Source organism: Eublepharis macularius, chromosome 10 (genome assembly GCF_028583425.1).
Source record: "Eublepharis macularius isolate TG4126 chromosome 10, MPM_Emac_v1.0, whole genome shotgun sequence".
NCBI lineage: Eukaryota > Metazoa > Chordata > Lepidosauria > Squamata > Eublepharidae > Eublepharis > Eublepharis macularius.
Window position 1 is genome coordinate 53,875,759 of NC_072799.1, and position 5,863 is coordinate 53,881,621.

Below are 5,863 nucleotides of genomic sequence, written 5' to 3' on the forward strand. Positions count from 1 at the left end.
AAGGAAGGGGTACAACTGAAATAAACTGAAATGGCTATTTCAAGTATTGATAATAAGTTGTTTCTCTCCAATGAGATGCAACCTAATCCCGATAGGCAGGTTGTGCCATACAGATACAAGCAGTGCTTTTTTTCTTTTTTTTAAAAAAAGAGCTGCTAGTACTCATGATGTCCTTCACCTTGGAGGCCTAAACCCACCATCCAAAAAGGTGCAGGTACTGCATACCAGTGCATGCCACCAGGAAAAAAGCCCTGTGCCATTGATACAAGTGCTGTAAGATACACTGAACATTGTCATATAAAACATGGGTAAGTGATTGTACCCATTTTTCTGAATACCAAATCCAAGTGTACTATGCAAATTACTGACAAAACAGGAAAGCCATGTAAAATAAATAGAAGGATCCATTGAATGAGATTCCTTTCCATCATAGCGTGATCCAGTTGCTGCAAATGATTCTTTCATAAGGTAAAGCACAATGTCAATATCCGTGGTGCAAAGAAAAGACTGTACCAAACTGGCCAGTTTCTGACTTCTTGGAAGGTGTCGACATATTTCAGGGTCTCATCCAAATGATAGGTTAATAAAGACAGAAGTGGCAGATCTGACAGAAGGGCTACATAATTATCTCTGGCTAAAGAAAAGGCTAAAAATATAACACACAAGTCATGTAATTAGAGACAGTCTGCTTAAAATCTAGGATTCCGTGAGAATGAGGATTAGTCCACCCATATCACCAATAATGTCACCAATAGATGCCTTCTGCGATAAACATACGAGGAAAACTAATGAATTCATAATTTATGAAGATTTGATTTTAAAAAAGGAAAAATAAAAGCGTGGCAATCAGTTAATGAAGAAAGAAGAAGATACAATGGCTGGTATATCTTCAGGCAATTTCCAGACTAAAGGGAGCAGTCAAAGATCACAAAGGCTGATTAAGAGATCTAACAGATTTTGAAAAGATAATCATTCAGCGGAAAGACCACATGTTGGGGCAAATTTATAAATTTCTACTTCAATATGACACAGAAACAGAACAAGTTAAAATGTGTATGTCAAAATGGATTCAGAATTTTGGACATGGGAAAATTTATAGATGAAGGGTATAAAATTTACTGAAAACCAATCATTAAGAGAAAATGGGCACAAGATGTTCTATCAGTGGTATATAACTCCAAAAGATATTGCAAAAAAGGATAAGAAGGATGCGTTGGAAGTGTAAAGAAGTAGAAGGCACCTTTTACCACATGTGGTGGGCATGCAAAAAACCAAAAAAAATGGAAAGAAATACATGTGGCGATTCAAAAGATCTTAAAACAGATTTTGCAATGAAACCAGATTATGCTGTTGGAAATAATGCCAGATAATATTGAAAAAATACTACATGAATCTTTGAGGTATATGCTAACAGCAGCAAGGGTAGTATGGCAAGTAAATGGAAAGACGAAGAATGCCCAACCTGAGAAAGCTGGAAAGATAAAATGGTAGAATATGTGGCAATTGCAAAAATAACAAATTATATAAATAGAAGACCTATCAGAAAATTCAAAAAGAAATGGGAAAACTACTTTGCCTAGAGTAGATTAAGAGCAGAACCATAAGTGACAAAAGGCACAGATTGGACACTTGTCAGCTTCCCTCAAGTTTTGATGGGAAATGTAGGCATCCTGGTCTCGCAGCTTCGCTCTCTGACTGCTGTCCAATGGACTTTTCAACTGTCACTTGTCCAACATTCCGCCAAGCTGCCTACATTTCCCATCAAAACTTGAGGGAAGCAGGCAAGTGTCCAATCTGTGCCTTTTGTCACTTGTGGTTCTGCTCAAAGATGAGAAATAAAAGATAGGAATAAATAATGTAAATAATGTAAATTTGGATAGTAGCTCAGATTAACAGTTTATAAAAATATTGTTTAAATCTCAAATTTTCCAAAACAGAAACATACATTATTTAATTTAACTATTTTAGTATAGTTAGCACAATTTGTTGCATTATAGTATAGTATTGCTAGTATTAAAAATGTACAGACCATGATATGTTTTATACAATTAGTTTGGAGGTAAGAAAATATTTTATAATACAATATAGTATTTTTAATATTTGATTTAATAGTGAGACATAGTAAAAGAGAGAGGAAATGTCTCTGAGAATGGTTGTTATGAATTTGAATATGATATCTAAATGATATATGGTTATTGTACTCTAAATAATCTATGTAATGGGTATATCAAACTGTTGGCGGTTACACAGCAATTAGATATAAGTTTGCAGAGTTGCAGAGTTTGATAAAAGCACAATGGAAATAAGTAGACAGACTTCTGTGATTCTAGCTAGACATGGGCACGAACGAAAAACATTTAACTGAACCACAACTGAACCAGGAGGACTGCCATCGCACCACCCCACAACCACCCTTGGCGGCCAACACAAGAGGAAGACTCATTCTGCCACCAAACTAGAATTAAGGAGGACAGGAAAGGAGATGACTCTGTGTGCCCTCCGCTGCGGTGCCCACTGAGCTTGGCCCCAGGGCCTGGCAGCAGCCCTGGAACCAGAGGCTGAGGCTAGAGCCCTAGCCCAGCACACCAAGATGCCTGACCACCAATTCAGGCACTGAGCCCTCAGCCAAGGTGCCCACCGAGCTTGGCCCCAGGGCCTGGCAGCAGCACTGGAACCAGAGGGTGGGGCCACAGCCATAGTCCAGCACACCAAGATGCCTGGACAGAACAGGTACAGAGACTAAGAATAATAATAGTAATAATAAGAATAAGAATTAAAATGATAAGGATTGTGATAATAATAAGAATCATTGTGTGAGCCCTCAGCCCAGGTACCCACTGAGCTTGGCCCCAGGGCCTGGCAGCAGCCCTGGCACCAGAGGGAGGGAGGGACTAGAGCCCTAGCCCACCACTCCCACAGACCTGAACAGATCAGGCACTAATGTGAGCCCTCAGCCGAGGTGCCACTGAGCTTAGCCCTAGGGCCTGGCAGCAGCCCTGGCACCAGAGGAGATAGATCCCTATCCCCCAAATCCAAGATGAATTATACTCTCAGTCTCTCTCCCCAAAGGCTAGCAAGTGGCAAGCAAGAGCTCTGTCCCACTCCACTGCTCGCTGAAAATGAAACCCAGCCTGGGAGCCCACGGCTATTTATAAGCACAGGTCCCATTGAGCAATGCCAGAGGTCTGTGTTTGGCCGTCAGAGCTGCCTATCAGGGTTTGCAGAGATGAGATTGGAGTGCCCATGGCTACAGAATACCCCCTCCCCCCTCCCTCCCCTGGGTGTCTTCTCCCAACTTGTAACCGCTTTGCAGCTCCGTGGTTGGAAGGAAGACCTGCTGATCAAGGTAAGCTGGGCTTCCATTAGGGGTTTCCAGGGTGACAGAAGGAGCGCAGACAGAGTTCAGGCATTCCCCCGGCTCCATTTCCAGGGGAATTGATTGCTGGCGCCTGACTGTCTGGCTTCCTGAACCGCGGCCGAAAGCACTGAACCAGGCTTCTTCCAAACGCTAGTTCGTTGGACAAGGACAATTGGCGATCGCCAATTTCGTGGGTTTTTGAAGTTCGTAATGCAGTTCGTGCCCATCTCTAATTCTAGCTCTATAAAAATACTTTACTACATAATAGAGTAAAAAGGGTACATTTGGTAGGAAAAACAACAAACAGTTTCTGACTACATCTTGATAGTTTCAACTAGGTCCTAGAGAGAGAAAAGCTTAGACTGCATGGTCTAGTGAAGCAGTAGAAGTGGACTGTAGTAGCAGACGACTGAACAAAGAGCAATAAAACCTTAGTATATGTTGCTAGCTAATTGCTCCCCAATAAACTGGCTCATCCAATAGACAATCCTAGATTCTCTCATTAAGACTAAAGACACCCACTTTCTCTGGTGGGAACGTCTCTCAAAGCCTAAATAGTCCTATGCTAACTAGCTATCTGATTAAACAAACAGAATAACAATTTAACTCTTTCATGACTGAGCATAGGACACTTGCAAAAAGTCCAACACAATCTTCCCTTAGTGTAATGTGTGTTCCTATTTTTCCTTATTTTTCTTTTCTGTACCCCCTTTATTGTTTAGAATTTTTTAAAAACATTTAAAAAGATATTTCAGGGATCTCAAGACAAGGAACAGTCTAGTAGGAACATCTTCACCCAAATCCTACTGAAATGAACAGGAAGGGCCCAAGATCTCTTAATTAACCCAACCACATGGATTCTGTTGTCTACTTGACAGGGCACAGGGCATGGACACAGCAGCGATTACTCACGTGTCCCAGGGAATCTGGGCACTTGGCCTGTTTTCAAGGAACAGTTTTAAAATACTCAAAAAGAAATTGACTGGTAAAGACTGTCACCATGTGTTGCTGATTTGAAAAATCCATAATTTGACTGGATTCGAAACACTAATTATAATAGAATACATCAGTTCGTCACCAGCTGTAATCCAAAAGGCTCGCAGGATGCAACCACATATCTGTTTGTCAGATAATGTTTTGATTGGCAGAAACAGGTAGATAACGACGGCATTTCATTATTACTTTTGGAGCACCCATTCAAATCCATTGACTTTACTTCCATATAATCCACCCATGACTGCATTACTGAGTGACCTGATCACAGATCGCCTTCACTTTTGTTTCATTGAACCGTCTGACTGAAATCCTCTTACCATTTTTCCCCAAAGCTTTCAGATTAACTTAAAATGAGCTTTCCTTCCCCCTTCTGTCCCCTTTTCTGCGAGCTGCAGTGTTTGCTTGTCTGTTGCCTCTGAGTAAGCTTTTTTTCCACAGAGCTGCTGCTGAACCTGATGCAAAAAAATCTATCCAGAGGAAATTGCTGAGCAAGCTAAAGGAGCGGAGGCATAAGGAGCTTCCTGCTGAAAAAAGACCAGAGGCATCAGTTCTTAATTTTTTTAAATAGTGCCTAATGGTTAGTTTAATCTGGTTATTGCACAGGATCAGAAAGTCTTGCTCTGGAAACGACTGTATCATGTACAAGCTGAACACTTTCACTTGAGATGAAGCATATGAAGCGCTCCAAGTACTCCCAAGTTCCATTTAAATGCTAAATATTATTATTAGTGTAAACATTTTTTCAGCACTAGGTTGCTTCTTGTGACCAATGCAAATGTCAAATTCATAACAATATAAATTTCAATATGCCTGCATGACATAGCATTGTGGCACCCATGCATGGATTTTATTGTGACATTTGGAAGGATGTAATTTGATGTGAAATGTTCTATGAGATATTCATACTTTTCTTTGTTCCTGCTGCTAGGTTGGATTCAGACTAAAGTTTCCACCAGTGGAATGGAACGTTCCTAACTTCAGTGTCCCATTGCAGCTTTGTGGTCTCCATGGAGTTCTACTCCTGGGGGATACGGAACCTGGATGAACAAAGTGAAGGGAGATTTCAGTGAGGAGAGGGAATCAGTGGAAATTCCCAATTTAGTCTGGATCCAGTCCACTATTCCCCTTCCATTTCTAGTAATTGTTCAATCTACTTTATTTCACATTATTGTCTTTTCTGGGTTTTTTTCCTGTTTTTGTTTTTAAGTGTGGTTATCCTTTGGCTGAAGTTAAACACAGACCCTACTGTTGGTTTCCTCTTCTAATCCTTTCACTTTCCCCCCCTTGTATTTAATTCTTGCCTGCCTAGGGGATCAGGATTTGAGTGACTTTTAGGTATGATTGTCCACAAAGTTTAAATGGCAAAGTAATTATTGAAGCTGAATGTGGCTTGAGAAGGGTTGTGCTGAGCTTGCATTAAACTGAGGTGGGGCATAAAACAGACCCAAAGGGGTAAGGGCAGAGTGACAGAAAGGAGTTGTAATGAGTCAATCGTAGGTGTAGGCAAAG